A 27,313-nucleotide genomic window follows, 5' to 3' on the forward strand; every position below is an offset into this window, starting at 1 on the left:
TTAATTAGTATAAAATTTTATCTAAAATTTAATTTTTTATTCCCGTTAGTAATAAAGTTTTATGAAGTGGTCTTTAAAGTGTTTCCACTCATGTGTTTATTATTTGTGCCATATTTGCTCATTATTCACTGAACAGATCGGAAATCTTTATAGAATGTTAAAAACAAATTAAACCTAATTATTTAAATTTTAAAATTATTTTCTTGAAATCAGTAAATAGCAAAACAAAGAATTTTAATAAAAAAAAATTTACTTAGTAAAATAAGAAGAAGGTTTTAAATTCTCCCGAGTTCTTATCAAGGAGTAATTAAAGAAATTATAATTTTTACTTCCTTCAATTTCTAAAAGAATATTTTTAATTACAATTTCATGGGAACCAAAAATAATACCATTATGTTGTAAACAAATTAAGTATATTTTTTATTTATATAATCATTTATGTATTTACGTCAATGTATGAATTAAAATAATAATAATGTAATTAATCAATTTGTCCAGAATCACCTGTTTAGATGTTTTTTCTCAGGATTAACAGGAAAAAATGAGGGCAAACGTGATTTTCTATATTTGTTTTATACATCAAAATAGCAAAGTCTCGGCGTGATATCTTTTTCACCGTGGTTTCAGGTCAGAATTTCAAAAGTGTTTAGTAACTTTATAATACAGTCTCATACCTTTATATAACAAACCGCGATATTACTAAAACTTCGATTTTACAGATTTTTTTACTGCACCGTGACATTTAATTAAAACTACGTATGCCTCTGTATAACGAATTGGTGACATTACTGCATATTAACATAATACATTAAGTAGTAACATACAGCAATTTTTACGAAATTTTTTAAAATAATGACATTAAATTTAGTATTTTGGACATCTCTTCGAGTTACCTAAATTATATTCTTGATAAAAATACAATTTGACAAGCAAATGACAGGTTATTTTTATTTAACTGGTAAAGCGAAAATTCTGAACATTCTCGTTAACAATAAAATTCTAACAAAAGATTTGTTCTGCAGTTACTGTCTGCCTGTACATTAAAGTAGCAAAATTTCCCGAAATCTATTAACTAACACAGAGCGCTAAAGTTACCGAGCAAACTTTTATTCGTTTATCTAAACGAGACATTCATCGACAGTACCTTATTTTTTTTTCCTGTTTAGCCTCCGGTAACTACCGGATTAGATAATTCTTCAGAGGATGAATGAGGATGATATGTATGAGTGTAAATGAAGTGTAGTCTTGTACAGTCTCAGTTCGACCGTTCCTGAAATGTGTGGTTAATTGAAACCCAACCACCAAAGAACACCGGTATCCACGATCTAGTATTCAAATCCGTGTAAAAATATCTGGCTTTACTAGGACTTGAACGCTGTAACTCTCGACTTCCAAATCAGCTGATTTGGGAAGACGCGTTAACCACTAGACCGACCCGGTGGGTCTCATCGACAGTACCTAGACATAACAAACAGAATTCTTAGAAAGCATTTAACACATACTCCCTCTATTGTTCAGTGCATACTTAACAGTTCAGTAATAATTTTCCTGGGATTAATTCAGTCGGTCCATATCTTTTGATTACTTCACTCGCGTTATACAGTACTATACTATTTCTTTAGCGTACCATATACAAATGTCAAAACGGATGTGCCGTAGTGTTCCGGAAAAAATAGCGTAATACACTAAATTGACAAAGTTGAAAAAAGATATTGCGCAGAAATTTGGAATCCTACCGAGTTCATTGACATTTTTTCAATCTTAAAGAATATCTAGTGAGAAAAAATTAAAAGATAACACGTATGATGATATGGACGAAGCCATTTTAAAATGGATGATAGTGATGCGCGAAAAAAGCTTCCGTTATCCAGAACATTAATTAAAGAAAAAGCCCTGGAATTTGGAAAACTCAAACGATTTCTTCCCCGGGATTCTCAGTTTCGTTACATAGATTCGACTGTGTGTGTGTGTGTATGTATATATATATATATTTTGTTTTCTACAGCAGGTTTATCGTCAAAAAAATTACTCTTACGTGTATATCTTCACAACTTTTATTTTCACAAAAATTGTAATATTCTCATTATTACATAAAACATATTTATTTGTCCAAATTTCATACTTTAGTTACGATTTTAAATTATTTTCCGCACGAAATGATTAGGTACACTACTGTTCACTATGTCTGTTCCTTTTGTAATATTATTACTGGCCGTTTAATTGACACCTGTCTTTTAAACAGTTGAAAACGTTCACGATATGTAATGTATTTTTCTCTTGCCACCTCTTCACGGCTTTTTTAAGTGAACGACGATGAAAGAGTAAATGTTATTTCGCCGCCGAATCCATTGTCGTTATAACTTGAGCATTATTATTGTATTCAATAAATAATTTTTTTGCGGTTTGAATACCACCATGTCCTATAATAATATATCAGCCAATCGATGTGACAGTTCAAAAGAATTTTCCCTCGCTAATTTTGTAACTTGTTCGGCGCGTCTTGCCTACATCTATCTAGCATGTTCTCCATTCTGGTCCGATTGATCAGAATGCAGAACAATATTCTGCAATATTCAAGAAAAACATTATGCAACCGGTTGAATGTGGCCCTACGCTGTCCACTTCAATCGGTACTTGATTAGCGTCCATCAAATATCTGCTCAAATCGTCTCTAATTTTCCACACACACACACACACACATTTTTATTATCTAAGTATTTTTCATTCTTACGAGTCTTAAATCAAAATTCTACGGTCTCGTTTTATTTCTAGAAAGAAGCATTTGCTAAATTTTATTATTTAATATTTCATTATCAGGTTATTTAGGAAGTACTATGACTACTTTTGAAAAATTTCACTTAATTACACCAAAGTTTCTTTAGGTCCTATAAAATAAATATCTCATCCCGGCCTTATCACTTCATCTCAATACCAAATAATATTCATTTGCTAAATTTAATTTTTCTACACTGTCGAAAAGTTTTTATAACTGTCAAAAAGTTATTTAAAGGTTCCTTTATTTTATTAAAACCGCGCGCTCGTGTGTGTACATTAAAACAGCTTTTGCAGAATTTATTCGATAAAAACAGGAATATTTACTTCTTCTTTACGTTTTCATCTCGGAAAAGTAACAGATTTGCCCTAATCAGTTACATTACAGTTTATGGTTCACGAAAATCAATTTTTTTTCTTAAATTACTACTACCTTGTAAGGTTTTGTCACGTTGCTTTTAATTACTTCGGTATGCGACCCGAATATTTAGCGTTCAGAATTTGTGTTTTATAGGATATTGATGAAGCTAAAATAGACAAACTATTTGAATTTCTTAAAGCAATAAGGTTATTTTAATGTGTTTTTTATGTGTGATTTGTTTGTACTTAAATCAGATTTGAGGCCTATAAAGTAGCAGTCGAGTTTTATTAACAATCCCATTATGGATATAACTGCAGTTTCACAGGGCATTTTCACGTGCCACACAATTTCGGGAATATGCGAAGTTTTTTCTTCAGGATCCCTGAAAACATTTTTTGTGGTGTTATTCCTTGAGAAAAATAAAATTTTTATTACGGTTAAGCCGGTTACGCAAGACCCTTGTTCAATTATATGTTGTTCCCACCGATGTAAAAGTTCCTCGATTTCCATAGGATTTTTAGCGGGATACTGTCTGGAAGGGGGACCTTAAGCTTTTATTTGGGAGATGTTTGTATCGTACTGTAGTTCCTCCAAGAATCGAGATTCCTTCTCCAGTATCGATTCTCTGGGCGTGTAGAGATCTGCGAGTTATGTAAAGAGACCGTGCTTGATTCGTCATATCGATAATCTTGAAACCTGTAAAACGAGTGCATTTTAAATACTATTTGGAGGAGAAAACACCCTAATAGGATGAAAACACACATAGGGAAGACACCCTCTATGTGACGGCTTCGGTGGTCGGGGCACCCCCTCCGTACCTGGCCCTGACGGGTTTCACCGGAGGTCATCTTCAAAATCTCGGCAAGAGGCATCTCGCAGCCTTGTTCTTGCCTAATTCAGGATGCTACCGATGCGAAAGCTACAATGTGACATTCCTATCGGTGTACCTACTAGATAACTCTTTAAAAACAAAACACAAGAGGAACTGAAATCACAACTACCTACCGGAAATAGGAAAAAGTTAGTTCAACACGCAACATTAGTGCAAAACATAACACGAAAACAAAACATAAAACCAGAAATACCAACAAAAACATAAACCATAAGACAAGACAAAAAAAAACGTAGGATAAGGAAAGTCCAAGCGGAACCCTAAACTCCTTCGGCAATCCTTTCCCCTGCCAAATAAATGAAATTCTCAACGATCGCTCACTCGGCCCGGTTCAACAAATTTACACGAAGATCTAACGCCGACCCGATAATATCGAGCCGGCAAATAGTCCCCGTGCGCATTTGCTGGTACTTAGGGCATACGTAAGGAACATGATAGGCATCGTCCAACTGTCTATGTTGTGGATACATACCGGAGTCCACCAAGCTCCGAGTCTCTGCAATCTGTCTCATGCCCAGAAAGAAATTCCATCACGTACTCGTTAGGATGTACCCAAGAGGCGCCGCGCAAACCAACAACATCTGGAAAGAGATTATGCGGTTTTAACGCCCGCTCTCTGTTTCATCCCATCCCATCTGGCCTGCCACAAAGCATTGCCATGTTGTTTAATTTCCCGCACTTTCTGTGAAGTCAACTCACCGCTCTTCTTAGCAACATAACGCTATTGCTTTTTTTCAGACGCAATCAAATTTCTATCGGTTTCACGCTTGCAATCACCAAGATTGCCTCCCGTGAAATCGTACGGTACCAGTTACCGTTAACAATATAATATTTCATATTATTAGTTAACAATATACATCTATTTTTTTTTAAATCTACAGCTATTTTTCCTGTTTATAATAGTAGACTTTTTTACGTCTGTTTTTTTTTTCGAGTAGATTCTGAAGTATTTTGTTCAACTTTTTACGGTTTAATGGATTTTTTTATCTACTTTTTCATTTCGTTTTGTGGCAAACCAAGCATTAAATCCTTCGGAAAATTTTGTTATATATTTAGATATTAGTTTTTTCAATTTTAAGCAAAATTTTACTTTTATTCATTAAAAAAAATATATATATATATACATATATATATTTTTTACAAGTAAAATATATAAGTAACTTGTTTTATATTTATTAAATGATTAAATTTTAAAGAGCGTAGATTTTTTCAGAAAATGTTTTTAGTACGAGAACCAATGTGTGCAAAATTAACTCGTATTTATTATTAGTTGTATAACTTAATTTAGTAAGTCGAACAATAAATCTATTTATTTGTACAAATAAAAAAAATAAGTGACTTTTTAAATTAGACTTTTAAATTAGTCGGCACTAAATAAAAAAAACTATCAACAACTTAACCTTTAATTTAGGTTAGGATTGAATGGAAAAAATTAATAAAACAAATAATAAAAAAAATACAAAAAATAAATAAATATAAAAAATAAAATAAATAAATAAAAAATAAAAATTAATAAAAAAATAATAAGTGACTTTTTAAATTAGACTTTTAAATTAGTCGGCACCAAATAAAAAAACTATCAACAATTTATCCTTTAATTTAGGATTGAATGGAAAAAATTGGAAATTTAGAGAACTGAGGTTTTATTTTTCTGTTATTTAGTACGTTTTTGAAGTTTATTTTATTTTTTTGTAAATTTTACTTCACATTTTATTGTTTTATATCAGAAAGTTTTATATTTGTAAAAATAAAAAAAAGAGTTAAGAAATTTGTATTAAACGTGTGTTAATGGTCTCTTGAATATTAACGCACTGTTACTATGGAAGAAAATAATTGGGAAGATGCATTATTGGTTTTTTCATAAGATATTTTAAATATCTTATTTAAATATATATAAGGGTAATATATATATATATTACCGTTTACACCAATCGAAAAACATAACATGAATAACTAAAAGATGGATTTTTTGTTTATTCTTTTTAATTCTCTTACCAGAAGTTTTTTTTTTATTGGAGTCTGAAAACGTCGAGAAGAATCATTTGACCAATAGTAATTTCATTCTTTTATTAGCACTTCGATAATTTTTTCTAGAGATCCTTCAATAATTTCTTTTCTTCTTCACTTCTTCAATACATTCTTCGCGCTCTGTGTAATTTTTTTTACATCCCACGAATTACTACGGATACTATTGTTGACGTATTTTCTTACGTTCTTTATTATTACGTTTAAATCTTCATTTTTTAATCGACGCATCTAATTTTCATTTCTCTTCTATAAAAGCATATTAAATACCTCTATTCAGTATTTAACTTTCTGCTTTTATTATTTCATGTTTTACAGCCATTAATCCCTTTTTCCGCGTATGCGTTTCGAAGTTATAAACCCCATCCTCAGGTTAAATTATGAAAGTACATTAAAATAAATTAAAAAATTGTGTATTACTAATTTTAATTTATTTTTATGCGCATATTTTAAAACAATTTCCCATGATGATGGGGTTGTGACTTCAAAATGTTTTAAGAGGTTACAGGATAAAAAAAAACTTTTTTTAATACATAAATTAAAAATGCAACTTCAAGTAAAAATTACAAACATTGGAAAGCAAACCTAGGTTAAGTAAAAACGTTTTTCATAGTGTTATGTTTTCATAATTCCTAATATATTGTATTATTATTTTTGTGGAAGTTAAATGATAAAAAAAATTATGTAATTGTATTTTGTAATTTTATAAGAAATTTTATTACAATTTAGTAAAAAGCTGGTGTTCTTAAAATAACTGTTCTTGAAATAAAAATCCTTGTTTTTTAATTCAGTCTTACTATAAAATTGCATATTTTAAAAAATAAGTTATTTTTTATGGATATTAGTTTTTTAAATGTTTTACATATATAATGATCCATTCAACCGTTTAACTGAAACGCTAAATAAAATAACTTTAAATTAATGAAAGATCATTTTAAAAATTCAGAAATAATTTTGGTTTAGAATATTATTTTTCGTTGAAATTCCGATTGTAAAATGAATAATTTTTTAAACACGTTTAGCAACATTGTGATTAATTTTTAATACAAAAATCTATCCAGTAGATTTGTGAGAAGATCTCGGTTGCGAAAATTAGATAATCTTTTTAGTATTTTATAGCATTTATAATCTTTTCAGTAGTTTATAACATTTATAAAATTCTGTAATGTAATACTAGACATGGCTGTCAAACTAATATTTTTCTCGTGATAATTATAAAAAATTAATTGGAAAATTAATTTTTAATGCATTTTTATTATACAATAAGTCTTAACTCACACTCTGTCGTAGTCTCCCTTAATCATTTGGTCTATCTTATTTTACTTATTTTATTAAGAAGCATATTTCTCGCCTTTGCTTTTCTTTTTCGAACGGCATTTAATTTTATAGGTTGATTTGTACACTATATCATATTTTAAATAAAACTACAAATAAATATAGAATTAGAAAGACATGAAAAAAGAAAAGAAATGTTTTTCTCTCATCCTTTTAATGTACGGTCCGATGAGACACACGAACCAATGTAAAAGTCAGAGATACGTGAGCAGTGGTGACCCCCAACCTATCAAACCAAAATTACCCAAAATGAAATGGCGTCAATGAGCCATATTAAGAAAATGTATTAATCTATAAATATAAAGAAAAACAGTAATTGATTTTTTAAAAAAGAAGTCAACAAAGAAATTAGATTACTTATTCCCCATCCCTGAATGAAATAGCTCAAATATATAAAGCAACACTAATGTAAAATATAAACTAGTACAAGAATCTGACTCGAAACGACAAAAAAAAAAAGAAGTGTTTTGTCTTCACCCGTTTAGCAGAGTTTTGAAAAATACCAGACATCTTTGAAATTATATTAGCAATCTTAGGAGCATTAAATCATATAAAATTTATTCCCCCCCCCCCCTTAGGGAGAGGGATGTTAAAAATCTGGAGTTAAGCTGCTTCCCTCATCACCCCTAACGCATGGACAAAAGATCAATCGGTAGGTAAGGATTTTCAAATACAGCCTATTTTGATGACAGATTGCCTGTACTACTTGTCACTTGGTTAGTATAGTATGCTGTTTATAAACAATATAATACTGTATTTATGTATTAACAGCATACTAAACTAACCAAGTGACAATTCGCTTATAATGACGGACGGAAGTAACGTAGTATATCTACATTGTAGCTACAGAAATATTTTGACTGTTAAAATGAGTCGCCTTTTCCTTTTTACCTGCATATATACTTACAGTTCTTGTTTTTCTTATCTTCTTCCTGTACCAGATTATTGTAAACGACAGCAGCCACATTCAGTTGTTACTAATCTTCTGCTGTGAGCGTATCATATCGTGCGAGTACAGTACTTTATTTTACATATCCTGTGAAATTCATTTAATAGGAAAGGTGCACATTATCTGGCGGTTAGAGATTGGTGAAACTAATAAGAACATTGCCAAAGAATTAGGCGTAGGTCATTCGACAATCGGTGATACGGAAGAACCGTGAAAAAACGAAAAATTTTGAAAAAAATTCTATGAAATCAAAAAAATTACGGCATAGTCGACATAATTATGAACACCAAGCGCTGTTAAAATGGTTTAAATACCAGAGGACTAGTGATATCCCTATTAGCGGTTCTATATTGCATACTAAGGCGAACGATTTTTGTGAAAAATTCGGAAAAAACTTCAGCTTGGATACAACGGTTCGGTCAGCGCTACGATTTTGTGTCGGGGAGAATAAGCGGCGAGGCCGCAGCAGTTGAAACCGGTGTGTCAGAAAATGGCTAGAAACTGTATAGCTAAGGTAAAATTATAAAAAGGGCTATTCGGACGAAAACATCTATAATGCTGATGAATCCGGTCTTTTTTAAAATGACGCCAGAAAGAACCCTTCCTTCGGTTTAAAGGCGAAACGGGTTCGGGGGAAAATTATTATGAAAAGAAAGACTAACAGTACTAATTGCTACAAGTATGACTGGAACTGACAAAAAAAAAAGCATCTGGTCGGTAAAAGTGCTAAACCCCGATATTTCTAAAATTTGAAATCGCTTCCTGTTACGTACGAAATTAACAAGAAAGCGTGATATATTTACGTCTTGGTTACGAAAATGGGACCGTGAATTAAAGACTGAAAATGAAAATACACCTACTCATTGACAACTGTTCGGCTCATCCACACGTTGAAAATCTTTCGTGTAGAGTTCATACCACCGAAATCAACAGCCGTCTTACAGCCCTTAGATCAAGTCTGTAAAAGTCCTCTACAAACAACACCTAATTTTACAAATGATATAGGATGTAGATCAAAAAAGGAAATACAAATAACTATTCTGGATGCTATAATTATGTTAATCGTGGAATGAGGTTTCTCTACTGACTGTAAAAAATTTCTTTCGACAAGCAGAATTTTTACCACATTTAAAGAAGAATCTAGCGGAATGGGGCAACAGTCTGCAAAACCAATCGGTGTCAAACGCATTGTTTGAAAATTATCAAGAAGTTGACAAAGATTTAGAAAGCATGAAACTGTAACAGATGATGATGTAGTGGCTTCAGTTCTAGAAAAAGTAGACGGGGACGTAAGTATAGCGACAACGATGAAGACATCAACCTGCCAAATCTTCCAGAAATTTTAGCGGCAATGAAAACAGTTTGCCGGTTTCGCAGTTTTACAGAAATTGCTAATGAAGAAAAATGGAATGGAATGCAAAGTTGGCAGGAGTCTATTACTTAGTCTAGTTCTCCCTTTATCGCAGAACCTGGACAGAGTCCCTTGCTGCTGGATCTTTCTAATCGGGCTTGTTTTTAAAAGGGTTATTTTTTAATCTCGGATCTAATTTTTTCAAGTTTTGTCTATTATTATTTTAGTGAATTTAAGACGGATTTAATTGCATTCCAATCCGTTGTTAAACCAGCGTTATCGAACCCATTTCATGGGCCGACCGCGGAAGGCTAGGCTTATAAAGCCTGTCCTCCCGACGTAATTCCCCTTCAGACCGTCCACTGAAGTCCTTTCGGTGCTAACTCTTTAATAGGCTAGCAGGAATACGCCACAACGGGGCACTAGCTATAAGGAGGGAGCAATGTGTCCCCTTTTCCGGAGGAGTCGCAATTGCTGGGTTATTTTATCTTACTGTAAGTTTAACTTACAGATGGTGATACCTATTTGCGATCGCGGTTTTGGGGCGGCGATTTTCTGGAAAGAAGTAAACAGTAATTATTCTCTCCACGTAATTATTAACCTTCAGACACGCGTGTGTCTGAGAAGGGGTTGGGGGGACCGCGTGGCCGCAGTGAAGAAACCATTTGTTTTTGTGGTGGCTGTTGGCATCTGCAACAAAAGAAGCAGAACACACACACGAGAGAAAAAAAAAAAAAAAAAAAAAAAATTAATGTTTACTTTCCTGTCGACTGGCAGGATGAGACGGCACGACGCGTCGTTCCACATCCACGTTTCTCCCGTTTCTGAAACAAGAGAAACAGAACAAAACACACGCGAGGAAAAAAAAAAAAAAATTTCTTTTTCCCCTTTTTTTTCCCTTTTTAGACCGCGTTTTTGTTTTGTGCGCGACTTACCGTATTTGAAGTCTTCAAACTATATAACTCGCGAAAAAAACTATTCACTCGCGACCCCGGAAACGCGTCTGACACACTATTCCGTTTATGGCTCATGCGATATGGAGGCCCCTAAGCCTGGTTTGTCGATTTTCGGCTACCGCACCGCACCATCACGGTGGTTCGTCCAGTACGGCGTGAGGCCGCTTCCTTACAACTGTCGGAGTTGGGTCCTCTCTGCAGATGTCCCGAAGATGACTGTGTTCGGACACAGCCGCTCTCCCGAACAGTCTGCGCGCCTGCGCCACCCCCACCTCGGACACGGATTGAAATCTCGCATCAGATCGGAGAGTGGCGTTCCTGACGAACCACGGAGCTCCAAAGATCGTCCGCAACGCGATGTTTTGGACGGCCTCGATCTTCTTTTGAAGCGAGGAGCTCAACATTGCCCCCCATGCCGGGTAAGCATATGTTAGAATCGGCAGTACGTACAGCCGAAAAATGAGAAGCTTAGTTGCCAGTGGGTACGGGCTGGCACTGTTCAGCACTGGGTATAGTGAGGCTCTGGCGGCCTTAGCCCTCCGGGTCGCATAATTTACATGTTCGCCGAAGGTAAGCCGCCTGTCCAACACCACCCCCAGGTACTTAACTGTTTTCTCAAAAGGGATTTTCTCCCCTGAGATTTCCAGCTCTCTGGTCGGTTTTCGTGTCTTGCATGTGAACATCACGGCCACCGATTTTTCACCGTTGACCCTGATTCTCCACATGTCGAGCCACGGTTCCACTAAGTCCAGCTGCCTTTGGAGCCTCCGGACCGCGTAATCCACATTTGCGGATTCGTAGAAATATGCCGTGTCGTCTGCGTAAAGGGCCGTTTTGACCCCTTCCGACAGCGGCATATCGTTCACGTACAAAGTGTATAAGAACGGGGAAAGTACTGCTCCTTGGGGAACCCCAGCGGCTATTTCTCTGGTGGAGGAAATCGTTTCCCCTACGCGCACGACAAAATGTCGGTCTAGCAGATATGACCGCATCAGTCTGACATAGCGGTAGGGGATCGCCGATCGCGCTAGCTTATAAAGCAGCCCGCTATGCTAAAATGAAGAAAAAGAGAGATTGTTTTGATTTAGAAAAGAACCTTAAAAATTGTATAACATGAAATGTTCGAAACAAAACAAACTAACCGACTTTTTGCAGAAAAAGTAATTTTTACAATTTTTCTCTTATCTTGTTTTACTCTAACGTATTTGTATTTATTTATTGTTCCATATTTTTGTTTTTTTATAATATTTTATAACGGAAATAAATTATTATTTTTAATGATTACTATTTTACTGTATTACAATACCCGTCTAGATGGCATATTAAAGTAGTACCACTAAACTACCTAAAATGTCGGTTTCTTGGAGATCACTATAAACGATATTTATTGTAACTCATTTTGACTTTTTTTAATATAATGGTAATTATGGTTGTTGGGATTCGATTAACAACAGTAACCAAGGAATGTCAGTCGAATGAAAGCCTGAACAAGAAAATTTGTCGAATATTAATAATTTTATAACATGTTTTGTAACAGAGTAATCTAAAAGTAAAAGAATATAAAAACATTTAAGATGCGAAATTTTTTTTATGATTGCAAGTGAAGGGACAGTTTAAAATAATTTAATAATCGTTAATTTACTGTAGCGGCATTAATATTTAAGTGTAAAGAACTGAAAATAATAGATTAATTTATATTACTCGGTTCCTTATATTCGTAAAAAGGTTATACTTCTGTAGGAAGAGGTAGTTTATTAATTGAGAATAAAGATAAATAATTTTTTATCGTATTGGAACCAGCAGACTGTAAATTTAATACAGCTGTAATAAAATAAATATTTCAGTTTTAATAACACTATTAATAATAATTATTACGAATTTATCTCCAGAGTTTGTAATTATTTTAATACCAGTTATTGAGGAGATTAGTATAATAATTCCCTAATGGTTGCGTTAATGTTTTTTTTTTATCCGTGATTTAATGATATTGTCTGGTTTATAGATAAAAAATAATTTGATTTCTAGTTCACTTATATTAATAACATAAAGCTAAATTATTAAAGAAAGTAATCAAAATATAAGCGCTAAACGTGACGTTTTAAAAATAAATAGTCATCAGAAGAAAAATTTACCGACGGGTTTGAAGCGGTAAATTGGTTTTTACAGAAAAAAATCGAGGTTGATCTTATGTTATTCCCCAATTTATTCTTTCTTAACCTACACAGTTTCAGTTCATCATTAAATTTTATCTTAAAAAAAAAATCGTGAAAGAAAACTTACCTTTTTTATCGTTCAGTCATCTCGGCTTTACAGGTTTATGCTTGTATCTGTCAGTTTTTAATTCGGTTACCTGAAAATATTTTTTTTTTAAATAACGGGAAAGAGTTGCTTAAACTTCCCGACTTCGCAGGGAAAATTATGTATCTCTTGAATACCGAGGGCTTTATCCTCGATAGAGGATACTTAGGATTACTTAGGAGGAAAATTAAGTGAAAAATTAAATTGTGCGAGAAACAAAAAATTATATTAATTATTATACACTTTTGGAACCAAAATTAAATGCCATCATCGATTCAAATTCAGAATTACAAAATTTTATAAAAAAATCTGTTAATCCAGTCATAATATATCAAACAAGACGATAAATGACAATTAATTTTACTTTGTGGCATTTTTCATCCGGAAGTCCCAAGTTCGAATCCCGGTCGACTTCCTGCTAGACTTGATAATAGCAATCTTAGCAGCGTCTTGTACGGCGGGTACTCTAGATTTGTCGAGCTTCTTTGTACCCAGCCTCTCGACATAAACCGCGAACTTCCTGTCCGAACATCAAGCCAGGTATTCAACGACGAGACGAACACAAAGCCCGATCTTGTCGGTTGGGACTCCCGACATGAGACGTCGGCCGTGTCCGACATCTCCTGATTATGGGTAACGAACGTGCTGATTCCGCTGCTAAAGACTCAAGTCGCCAACCGTCTTTCACTACTCGTTTTACTAATATAGATTTTATTAATTCTATTAAGCATACTCTTCGAAGACGACGGCAAAGCGACTGGACTGCTACTGTGGATAATAAACTCCGACACATCAAAGATACTGTGTTACCTTAACACTCTTCATGTAGAAAAATTCGACGAGAGGAACTGGTCTGGTCCACTGCCGATTGCGATGAGGACATACTGGAGCTACGCACGGGTACCTGATGTCAACAGAAAACTCACCACTATGCGCACGATACGACTGCCACTTGACTGTGCGCCACATCCTTGTGTATTGCATACTTTATGCGGCCTTAGTCGTAAATTTAAATTATCGAGAACATTCGCCGCATCCTAGGCAATGATGAAAATGTATCAGACTAGATATTGTTACTTTTAAAACATATCAGTATACTTCATAAAATCCAATGTTAACCAACCATAAATTTTGATTTTTAAGTTATTCGTGTTTTATATTTTATCCTAATTGTAATGTTACTTTTATTATAATAGTTTTTTTTTTTTTTTTGTTAACGCAAAAGCGTTTTTTCATCCGAAGGATTTTGGAAATTTGCATCTGTACCTCCCTGACGGCCAGTTCCTCGCCCCCCTTGGAGTCTATAAAGACCACATAGATCTGATTGACAACACTGTAACCTCTACTGCTTCGCCTGCGAGGAACCCGACGGCGGGTCTGTCTACAAGGACCTGACCCGGTCCGAAACCGGGGGAACCTGATGACAGCCTTTTGCACGTAGATCCTACGTGCTGGTCGTCAGGTCGATGACAACTGTGTTCGTCTCGGGTTGTTGCAAAAGGACTGCTACACAAGCTCCGACTTATCGAAGCAATCCGCCGGGCAGCTCCATCTCCTGGCTCACATCTGCTATCCCCTGTGAAATAAGAGAACGTAGCTCGTTGCTCCCTTGCTTTCTTGTTGGCATGAGTATATTACATGATAGTTAACCATCTCCCCATATTTTCTCTCTGCAGCAGGAGTTTTTAATGTAGCAGATAATCAAAAATATATATATTTTTTAAATACCATTTTTATTACCCGCCGTTTAATGATAATACTTGTAATTAATGCACAATTTTTTCTTATTCAGTTTATCAAAACGACGTACGAATTTATTTAATTTTAAAAAGTAGATATGTCTGAATGAAACCGGAAACCGTTGTTAAAGTGATCAAAAATGGTAATGGTATTTTAATTTTTCTTCATTAAAAAAAAATATATATAAATTTAATGATTTTAATAGAAATGTAATTGGAAAATAAAATAAGACCATCCTCAATTAAGTATTGTTATTACTAAGTTTCAAACTCATTGGCAAAGATGTAGTGCGGACTATTAACTTGTCAAATTATTAATACATTAAGAAATAAATATTAATAACTAGCTGACAGTTTATAAATCAATCAGAATAATGTTAACATTAAATGTAATAATATAAATAAATAAAAAGACAAATATTTTAAAAGTTATCGAGAAAATAATTTTGTATTTTGTATTACGCTACAAAATGGAATTTTTATAGCGTATGAAAAATCCTGTGCCTGACCGAGATTCGAACCCGGGACCTCCTGATGAGTTGAATTTTTTTATTTTTGTAAATTATATTTACACACATAGATATTTAGTATTCTGTTGATATACAACTACTAAAACTATCTATTAACGAAGCCTGGAAGTAAATTATATGTTCGCCAATAATGTTTCTGGGTTACGTAAATTTCTCTTGAAAAGCAACGGAAATTTAACTTAATTAGCGGAAATTTTGTTGTATCTGACAAATAAAATACTACTAGTTAAATTCATAATTTGCATTTTCTTTCAGTACCGTTAAATGTGTAGTCTTGAAAAAATCCATAGAAATGAAACGACTAAGCACTAGATAGGGAATCTTGGAGAGCTGCATCAAACCAGTCAAATGACTGAAGACAAAAAAAAAAAGAAAAAATCCAAGCCGACCATTTTTGAAACGTATGGTTAATTGAAACCCAACCACCAAACAAACACCGGTATCCCACGATGTAGTATACAAATCCGAATAAAAGCAATTTTATTAGGATTAGCTACGCTACCTTTATTAGGATTTTAACCTGAGAACTCTCGACTTCGAAATCAGCTGATTAACGACAACGAATTACTTTCTTTTTCCTGTTTAGCCTCCGGTAACTACCGTTTAGCTAATACTTAAGAGGATGAATGAGGATGATATGTATGAGTGTAAATGAAGTGTAGTCTTGTACATTCTCAGTTCCAATCCAGATTAGTTTTATTTTACAGTTTTTATATAACATCAGTAATATTTTATTAATAATAGATCAATTAAATATAAATCAGACTTTTATTTTTAACATTTATTTGTACTGAATAAAAATACAAAACATTTTTATTGCTTTTCTTCAGTCTCCCTGCCGTTTTACTCATTTCTCCCAACGTATGAGAAGCTTGTGAATTCCTTCTTGATAAAAGTTTTAGGACATGTTACGAACAAATTGTCCACGAACTACTATAATTCGCTGTCGCTCTGGAACCGACGCCCTTCCAGTGCCTCCTTCAATGGCCCAACCAAAAAAAAACCGCCGTGAGATAAATTTTGGATGTACTGGGGATGTTCTAAAGTAAATTTTATGTAGTTTTATTCAGAGTTTTAACGGCTGAGCGAGGCCTGGCGTTTCGTGAAGAAGAATCACATATGTTATGTTCCCGGCGCCTTTTGTTCATGTAGAGACGGCTTTTACTTTGTCCAAGAGCTGGCAATAGTACGTAGCACTTACAATGCAACGTCCGTAATAAAAATCGACAAGCAATTCGCCTTTGTTGTGCCAAAAGCCACTTACGAGAATTTTTTCAGTTGAAGGACGAATTTTCGCCTTTACAGGACAAGCTCTTTCAATTCTACTACACGCTATACTCGACGATTTGGATTCGGGGGAGTATAGTGACGGATCCATGTCTCATCACATGTAATTGACTATTCGATGCAGTTATTACCCTCTCGTCGAAATCGATTCAGGAACCTGTGGTATACTTATTATCAGGCCTGTTTCTGATTTTGATTAAAAAATCTTTGAACCCACTTCACACAGATTTTGCGGAACCCATGATAGTTTATAATAATGGTATGGGTATTTCCACGGCTGATATTCACAACCGAAGCGTTTTCATCAACCACAAAATGCCGATCGTCTTCATTCAATCATGGATCAATCGAATATTGTCATCCGTCATACTTGTCGATAAACGCTTATTGTGATTCATTCTCTACAGCTTCACACCATCTTTTTAAATCCTGGCCCAGTGGTAGACTCGGATACGTGAGACTGTCATAACCCCGAACAGCACAAGCAGTCTAATAAAAATTTCGAAGACTTGACGCTCTCATTGATAAAATTCGCGAAACTACTTGTCTAACATGACGTCACTGATTAGAGAAATGGGAATGCAGAGGCGGCTGGAACGTCTAATCCTCCACCCCACGTTTCCACTGTCAATATCCTTCCGTGCCAATTCAATCATGTTTGTACGCGAGCTGTAAAGACAAAAGTCCAGTTAACGTTTGACTAAACCTTTTATGTAGTTCTCTGAATACCGTATAAATATAGATTTCGTAATTTATATTTTAAGTAAAAACTGTCACTGCGCCAAAACAATGCGGAACTTAAAAGATGAAAGGAGTGACATCCAATAAATACTTATCCACTAGTCCAACACTTTTTTTACTCTCGGCCAGAAGTCACGAGACTTTGTCAGAAGCCATTGTGCCTGGTTCGTAAAAATGTTTCTTTTCAATCTTCCTCGAAGTTTGAGCAACGAGTGAATCTATCGACCCATCGGCTAATTATTCTTCAAACTCCTCGAGAATTATTAGCGACTGGTAAGTGTACTGATAATTTCACCTTCCATTCTCATTGTGGTTCTTATAGACCTCGAGTGTATTTTTCTTTTCTTCATTCTTCTTTTTTTTATCTTTTTCCAACGTAGAGTTTATGAGCTATAAATCTTTTTTTATCCAATATTTTATAATTTAAAACTGAAAATATAATATTTGGAGTATAATTAAGAGTTATTAATTTACTTGAATAACAAATTGATTTTTGCCTATAATTTTTATCGGGCTTTCTTCTTATCTTAGCAAGTCGTCTGAGAACAGGTTATATTATTGTTAATTAGTTTCATTATAATTAAAAGTATGCTAAAAATAAAATTATGAATATTTTTATAACTGTTACCGGTGAATTAGTCACGCAACATTATATATAATGATCTATTTGCAGCAGCAGCTACAAACGTGAATATAACTACGTAATGCCGTCACTCTATATCTTTCCCTGTGTTTGAAGCTTAATGACTCACTCCATAATGACTTTAAAAAAACATCGAGGATATTCTTATTTTATTCTCAACTTACTTTTTACTGTTAAGCTATGTAATCTCATTTCATTAACAAATTTTCTGTTTAAAGAAAAATAAAAAAATAAATTTTATTTTTTAACTGAATCGACTGTACGCTTAAGTAAAACATGAAAAAAAATCCTATTTACATCTGTCCTCTGTGGAGGTATGTTAAGCATCTTGTCTTAATCGAAAGTTCCGATTTTGAATCCTGGACAGGAATAACGTTTTATATTGGGATCTTTTTGCGTGTTCCAAATGTGTATGATCCTTTCTGTTGATGTGTATGCGCAAATGGATTTGTATATTGCAATATGTTCAGCGTTTTAACAAAAAGCTACCTCAGATCCTAATGAGATGAGGATGACGTGTAAATTAGGTAAATATTTGTACAAAGTCAGGCCCACCATTCCTGAGATTTGGTTAATTGTATCCTATTAACCAAAGTACACCGGTATCCACTGTTTAGTATTCAGATCTGTATAAAGGTGACTTATCTTTACTAGGATTTAAACCTCAGAACCTTCGAAGAAAATTATCTGTTAAATACGTTATTAGTGGCGATGATTTTATCATTAGATCGACCCGGTGAGTTTATACTAACAAAATGTGTTTTTATCACATTCCCTGTAAAGAGGGTAGAGTCAAACAATAATTTATTTTATTTTTTTCGAAATAAGCATTGTTAATTTAATTCTGGAACTTAATTCTGTTTAAGTTCCGTATAAATATGAATTCGACTGTCTGTATAAATTTTGAATACGACTCTTTTGGAACCCACCATCAACACATTTTGCGATATATAATTCATCATGGATAACAGTGCAAATACTTAACACTACAAATTTCATCAATTTCACAAATTTTTATGCGTTTTTCTTTGCGAATAAAATTATTATTGCGACTTTGTAAAGCGTCAGTGAAAACTTCCACTGGTTTTCAACTGCGATGAAAATCGGTGATACTTATTATGCCCGATTTAAACTGTTTAATCCACTTTGCACGGTTAATTCACTTTTAATCATACTGTTTTAACATCCGAGATTGAATTTCGGTCTGATGTTACAACCAGAAAATAAAAATATCACAGCACGCTGTTGTTCTTCTTCTTCCATACTGAACGTTTCAATAGAAACGAAATTTCAAGCACTCGCGAACGAAAAATGTTTGATACAAGATGCCCAGCCATCCCATTTCCTAATCTAAGAAGAAGAAGATCGCCGAAGAACAGCGGAGATGGTAGAAGAAAAGCCCAGCAGCCACCCGACGGAAGAGAGGAGGGGCCGCTCTTTCCGGTCCACGGGACTATTCAAAGTTTACGGTTTGTAAATTATTTATAGCCGGTTTACGGAAAGGCAGGAAATAGAAGAACAGAAGAAAGAAGAATGAAAATCGGCCCACCAACACGAAGTGGAATTCCGGCCTTACTGAGCCCAGCAAGAAACGTAGCAACGAATACAGCCCGAGTGAAGGAAGACTACTAACTTCACCTCACCAATCAACCACCACCCACAATCCTCTTTACCTAATTCTTAACAATTATGACTCCAGCCGTCACATGCGACTCCCTCCGGAAAGGGGAGCGCATTGCTTCTTCCAAACATTAGGGCCCCCGGAAGGCGTATTCCTTTTAGGCCGAAAAACACTAGCATCGAAAGGACTTCAGAACTGAAGGGGAATCACCCCGGGAGAACGAAGTTCATATGCGCCTAGTCTCCCACGATCTCAGACTCTGTCAATTATTTTCTACTGGTCTAAAGAAACGAAACGCATATAACTCCGTCCATAAATAAAAAACGAAAATCTATAACCGCCACTAAATAAATGACCTGCCCGATAAACAGCAGCAAGAGATATTCGTCCAGGTTCTGCGATTAGTAGGGAGATAATAAACTCTCCCGCTATCCTTACGTTTCGTTCCGACATTTTGAAAAAAACAAAAGGTAATAATAATGAGAACAGCTGATATTTTATGTGTCAGATGCTGACGAACGTCAGAAAGTTTATTTTATTAAATAGCTGTTGTCATTTGTCTCATTAAAAAAGTAAAATTACAGTAAAATAAAACGAATGAGTAAATATCAACCGATTATTTTTTTTAAGCTTTTAACATTTATACTCGAAAAATAGTAGTATCATTCATGTGATCCCCACGGCTTTGCTTGAAGTAGCAAAGTCTATCAAAAATGTTTTGTGCATGACTCTTTCGAACGAATCGGCTTGAATTCTACTTGCAACGCGTCGAATATTTTCTTTCTAGGCACCAATCGTTGTTAGTTTGTGAATTAATATAATCCCAAAGAAAAAAGTCAAAAGATACGATCTTGGTGGCCAATTGACATTAGTATTTTGTGAAATTATCGAATCGCCAAACTTTTGACGCAATAACTGTATTTTTTAAGCAGCTGCGTAGTGAGTGCTTAAACCATATCTCATTCAAATAAAAATTTTCCAAATTTTCAAACAAAAATTACGAATCCGTAGGTGATAGCATCTCCTTGCTCATTTTCGAAAGACAAATGGTAAATGGTCCAATGGTCCCACACATCATAATCCACACCAAACTGTGTTTTTTTTTTTTCAATAATTATATTGTATACAAGACGTGGTGCCAGCTAATTATTATCTTTTGTGGAAGTTATAACTGTACATTTTGTGCACTAGTGCAAAATATTCAAATCAGACTTGTATATGAAATTGATAATTTCGTAAGTGATTACGCAGCTTGTGAAAGTGACTTAGGTGTTAATAGACATTTCAATCGTGAGAGATTAATTAAAAAATTCAGGATTAAAAACGGCGAATAACTGAAAACATGTTCGTTCATTCATTCATAAAACGCCTCAGATTTATCGCAGACTATGAGAAAATAAACAGGTTATATTTTTGGAATTTATTTTTTCTACGTTTCATACAAACATAAAGATCAAATTGAATTAAGTACTTTTTTGTTTTAAGAATTTTTTTTAGTAATTAAATTAATTTACGGAAATGAATAAAAAAATAATGGTGTAGTAAAATAAGACTGCGTTTTTTTTTTTAATCGTTATTTTAAAGCTATCAAATAGAGACATTTACTTATTTTATCTGGCAACTGCGAGTTTACATCCAGCTTACCTACCTGTTCTTTTTTTTATGTTGAGAAATAATTTTTTTTGCGTTTCAAAAATGCTATGTCTGACCTGGATTTGAACTCAAAAGAATCTTCCGGATGGGAAAGCAGAGTTGCTATCATTCCGTAATGTAAGATGGCAATTTAATACTTGTCTATTGATATTTTAATGAGTTTTTGAACCGAATTCTTAAAAATAAATTAAATAAATGTAAATAGGACGTAAGGATTATTTTTTTATGTTAATAATTTATTCTTAAAACTTCAACTTGGTTTAACCGTAAATGTTTTTGTTACTATCAACAAAACTACAATACGAGAGAGTTGTACTATGTTATAGTGGTGTAGGTAGTTATTAAATAATCCCTTTTCTTATCTGTAATATTAGTTAGCAGAAGATCAAATTACGAGTAATTTTATACAAAAGAAATGTAAAAGAATAAAAACGACTTCAAAAAATAATACTAAAAAGTTACAAAAAAGTAAAAGTATTCACAACAAATAAGTGGGTACCAGCCAACACAAATTAAACATAAAGTTACGTAAACTTAGTGGTAGCTCAACCGACCGCTAGACGGGATTCCCACATGAAAAATGGGATCTCAAGAGCATATAAGAGAGCAGACACTACTCAACTACAAGAATGTGTAGTAGATTCTCACAAATAAGAACGTACAACAATCGATTCTTACAGAATGAAAGTGTAGAGAGTCATGCTTATCGTGTCAGTTTAATACACAAATGTTTGTCAAACAAAATGCAAGAGCAACGTTCTCACCGCCTCTGCTTTATATAAGAGGAAGGAGAGTTACTGGAAGCTGTACTCATTAAATTTGATGACGAAACTGTTGGTCTTACAATGAAAGATCCTTGATGGTTGCCGTTTATAAAACTTCTGGTGGGATTATCGTTATATAGTAACTGATCATCCTCATTTATTTCCTTTATTATTGCCCCTGATAATGTTTTACTAAAATTCAATCACAGCGATATTTATTATTATTTAATTTTTAGAACCCATAATTTTAATTATGTATACAGTATATACATATAGCTACGAAAAAATATTTAAACCAAAGGGAGATGAAACCCTTACACAAGTGAGGGTTACTTTGAAAAAAATATATATATATTTTCTTTATATGCATTGTAGGTAATAAAATGAAATATTTTCTCTGAAATACCTCTGAAGAAAATCAAAATTGTTTTTTTTTGCGATAGCCCCCAACCCTTTAACTAATTTAAAAATTAATACGATCAGTGCCCCATATATAGAAGTATTTAAGCCAAATTTGAAGAAAATTGGTTCGGTCAATTCTGAGATATGTCAAAAAGCAGTGTGACACATAACGTACATAAATACTCGTACGCACATACATACGTTTTTTTTTTTGTCTAGATGAAGTCGTTGGCTATAAAACGTAAAACCGAATACCCCATTTTTGAGATGATTACAATACTTTCACCTTTAATATACACCTAGCTGTCGAGCTATAAAAAACTTAGTACTAAATTTTCTATTAAATCGCCTGTGTCTCTAAAACAGTTTTCGTAAATGAAATAATGAAAATAAAAGATAGCGTAGATCTTTCATTTTCTCAGCGACTCAAAAAGGTGTTATGCACGAAAAATAACGCTGTAAAATACGACACACTATGGTTAAATTTTATTTTTAACGAATAAATTTATTTTAATCTCGAAAAATTTACACCTAAAAATCATTTTCAAATTCATAAAAATATTGGAAAAAGAATCGGTTCTGATCAGTTCGAAGGTGCTTAATTTTTTAACAGTTGTACTTATAACATCCACACGGAGATTATTAAATATATTTTTAATTAATCTTCTTAAATCAAATTACTCCGTAACGGGTGGCCACAGAGTTCGCCATTCCGTGGTGGAGTGTCACTGTTTCAGCCTTTCCTTTTGTCCGGAATATCCCGGGTTTGAATCTCGTCAGGCATGGCATCTTTCATACACTACAAAATTTTGTATTCTTTATTTACCTCGTAGAATTTTCGAGCTTTATATGTGAATTACTTTTTTCCCATAAAATGAAAATTGAAGTCATTTTCGCTGAAATATTGATCTGTCACTTTGTTTAATAGATTTTGTTTTTTTTTTTTTTTAAATACTTATTTGCCGGAAAAAAATATTTTAAAAATATATCGAATTATGAAATAAATAAATTTTTCTTAATTATTATTTATTAGCCAAAAAGACTTCCTCCCACCTTGAGTTAGATCTGTACAGGGGCGGGTAACAGTAAAAAAAGTGCCTCCAGTAACATCATTGACGAAGGACGTACATTCAAAAAGATCTTTTGGAAGCATAATTTTAAGTCAATTTTTAATATTTTAAAAAGATTTAAAATAAAACTTTTCGTCACGCCAATCAAAAGATTTTTATAAACAGTAAACTCATTCCATTATTTTACAACAATTAAATGATATTTTAAAATAGAATATTCGATCGATTAAACTTTAAAATAATCACATAAAAATAGTGGTGGTAATTTCTGACGTTACAGAAAGTAAATTGTCCGTGATTGACGACAACATTGTTTTGTTTAGCTTCAGGATAAATAATCACTTAATCGCGATAGAAATATTTCAAATTAATCATAAATTAATCTGATTAAAAAAAGCCTTTCACTGTAATTAAACACTTCATTTAATAAAAAAAACTTTTATTTAAATTTCAAGTAGCTTATTGTGCAATATTAAATGTGTTATCTTTTATCATTTAAAAATATTACGCCTAGTTTATTAGATTCTTAATAGTACAAAAACAGAGATAAAATTTTACATAAATCGTATCAAAGGTTTGTTTGTAATTTATTGTAAAGGAATCTTTAGGTACTGTCGTATCTGAGTGAAAGTTTATTTTTTAATTTAAGTTTTCTTTCCTACATAACTAACAAAACATAGCCAATGTTTTCTACAAGTCCATTTTAAATTTAATGTAAAATTAGTTGAAATAGGCAAATTGTGATCCCACCGGGTTGTGGTCTATTGGTGAACGCGTTTCCCGAATCAGCTGACTTGGAAGTCGAGAAGTTCCAGCGTTCAAGTCCTAGTAGAGTCAGTTATTTTTACACGGATTTGAATACTAGATCGTGGATACCGGTGTTCTTCGGCGGTTGGGTTTCAATTAACCACACATTTCAGGAGTGGTCGAACTAATTGTAGAAGACTACACTTCATTCACACTCATACATATCATCCCCATTCATCCGCTGAAGTATTATCTGAATGGTAATTACCGGAGGCTAAACAAGAAAAATAAAGGCGGACTGTGATAGCTTGTATTAATATTTCATCGATAAATATAATTAAACTGTATGATTATAACCTGAAATTTGATTAAATTTATTCTATAATTCATTAAAAGACAAAGTAATTTTTCATTTGTAAAAAGAATCGTCTAAATGAAGAAAAAAAATTCCATGAAACTTAAAAGGAAGTGGGATTTTCTTAGTAAAAGTAACAAAGGGAATGCAAAAAAACAATGGATACTACTACTATACTTATGAATGTGATACTTATGAATGTGAGCTAAGTCTCTCATTAGAATGCCGGTTATAAGTTTGTATGAATTATTCAACCTCAGTTTCCAAACTACTTTTTCCCCACAAAATTAGTTTATGTGGTGGCATCAGACTATTTAACTCTATAATAATCATTCACAAAACACTAATAATAAAAAATATGTATACAGAGTGTTCAGGGACGTATTCCCCGAAAGAATTTCAGATACTGATTAGGACACCTCAATGATCAAAAAAGTTCTCAGATCTAGGTAAGCCCTATTTTGCTTTGTTTTCCTTCTGGACGCCAATTTGTGATTTTCAACAAAAAAATTATTTCTTAGGAACGGGTAACTTTAATTAAAAGTTGGTAGTGTATTCCACAAAATAAAAAAATTTAAAAAGGTCACCTTCAAAAATTTCGAAATGGTGGCAATCGTAATTTTTTAATCCTCAGTGTCTTTGTAATTATTTGTTGATCAAATTTTTACTTATTACAAACTTTATTAAGCATTTTATTTTGAACAAAATGTGATAATGTAAATGTAAAAAACCCATTGACAAACAATTGAGTTATTGCGACAGTTAAACTGGCAGTACACCATAATGCAAGCTGATAATTTTTAATTTACTATTATTATTTATTACTAATAATTATTACATTTAGTGGAAGAAATAGACAGGCAAAAATATTTATTAAAAAACGTGAGCTAAAATACCACTTAAAAAAAAATTTTATTAAAATCTAAAACCAGATGGCTACTGTTTTTTTAACAATTATTAATAGGTAAACACTGCAGAAATAAAATATTTAAAAAAAGGATTAAATAAATAAATGAAAAAATAGTAGTCATTATTATAAAACTAATATATTAATTTATTTTATATTATTTATTTTTATTTAAAATATGGAAACTTATAAAAAATTTAGTTGCCCATGTGATAAAAAAAAGATGCAAAAGAAAAGCAAAGGCACAAAACCTCTACCTGATAAAGAAAATATGATACGGTTGCAGAGAAATTGTGAGATTCAGCTGCATACCCTGAAGTAAGAATGTCTGGAATGTGAGAATGTAGGATTGCCGAATACTTTTTATCCTAACTTTTACAACTGTGATGGTTTCTGCCTTTGTATTGTTTTGCTAAATAATCCAATGATGGAAGCACAGTGTATGTTGACAATAATGAGGCCAAAATTAAAATTATCTTCAAAAATATTTATTTGTTAACATACAATGAATATGTAAAAAAGTATACTTAGTAGACCCCCCCCCCCCCCCATCAGAGTATTAAAAGTCAATGACTTGTGTTGGTTAAGACAATTTAGCAAATACAATCAAAACACATGAAATATGCATTAAAGATAAAATGCAGTATTTTTAATTCTTCATTAAATTTCAACTTAAAGTTAAGTACTATTAAAATCTAATATAAATTTTCAAATAACTATTAAAATTGTTCAATTCAACTTACTTAATTTGTTTTATATAAATAGATTAAAACCATTAATATGATGTGTAGACACTATAAATATGTAAAAAGCATCTTTTATATTATAATATAAATTTAACAAATATTATTGCATAAGAATAATATCCCTATTATTTCTGTTATTAACTAAGATATAATTTAAATAAAAAGCAGATCTTTCTTCAATTTATTAATATCAATAAATTCCCTAGCATTTTATTAGGGCATTTTATAAGAAGTTAGGGAATTTTAAAAGAAAAACCATAAGAAATGTTTTAAAAGTAAAAATCTGTACAATAAATCTATTTACAGGAATCCTTGGATTAAAATAGAGCAGAAAAGGTCAAATAAGAAATATTATGTATAAATAGTCTCTGGTAATTTTATAATGACAATTAAAGACAACAGTTCTGTCAGATGTTAGTATGAGATAGTATGTAACAAACCAAAACATCTCCATTAAAAGATTTAAACTTGTTAACTGGGGGTCTTAGATGTTCGAATCCTCTTTTACCCAGTAGGTGTTGTTGAAGAACAAACAGCTCCTCTGCTTTCATCCATCATCCACCAGCTGTTGTATATTATTAAACCCTCAACCCTCAAATTTCAATTCATCCAACGGCTCCCACTCCTTCCCATGTATACCGCATACATTCCACGTCTCAAAAAGTTTTAGATTTGATTCATTTCCATATTTAAGCCTGAATTCCAGACCAGTTCGTTCACTCTTTATTTTTGCTTTTAATAATTTTAATTTAGAGTTGTGCAAGTTATCTACCTACAGCACCCGATCATGATGGAGGGGCTACTTTCTTTAGGTAATCTTACTAACCATAAAAATAATATGAATATTCTGCTTTAGTAGTCAAATTTGCTACTTCCTGAGATGAGTATTGACCTCCATCAAGTTAGTGTTACACTGTAACACTAGGACTCCACAGCCACCAAAATAATCTGCTCACTGACACCTCCCTGCTGGGGCTGGATACCTAAACCTTCTCGTGAGTTGTTCAGCTTAATAACAGCACCATGTTTAGGTCATTTATTGGAGTTGGAGTCTGAGAGTTATGAGAATACTTTTGTCTAAATTCTTACATTGCACATTTTCACCCCATTCACCAGAATCGAAGCTCTCTCCAGGTAAACTCCTAGGTCCTCACATAGTATTACCTACC

At 33.0% G+C, this 27,313-nt stretch overlaps 1 protein-coding gene across 2 annotated transcripts in view; it reads left to right on the forward strand.

Annotated features, from left to right (window-relative positions):
• qua (villin like protein quail) overlaps nt 1–27,313 on the forward strand; it is a 200,861-nt gene that overhangs the window by 121,037 nt on the left and 52,511 nt on the right. The gene's annotated exons all lie outside the window — the stretch shown is intronic.

Source organism: Lycorma delicatula, chromosome 2, assembly GCF_047948215.1.
Source record: "Lycorma delicatula isolate Av1 chromosome 2, ASM4794821v1, whole genome shotgun sequence".
Lineage (NCBI taxonomy): Eukaryota > Metazoa > Arthropoda > Insecta > Hemiptera > Fulgoridae > Lycorma > Lycorma delicatula.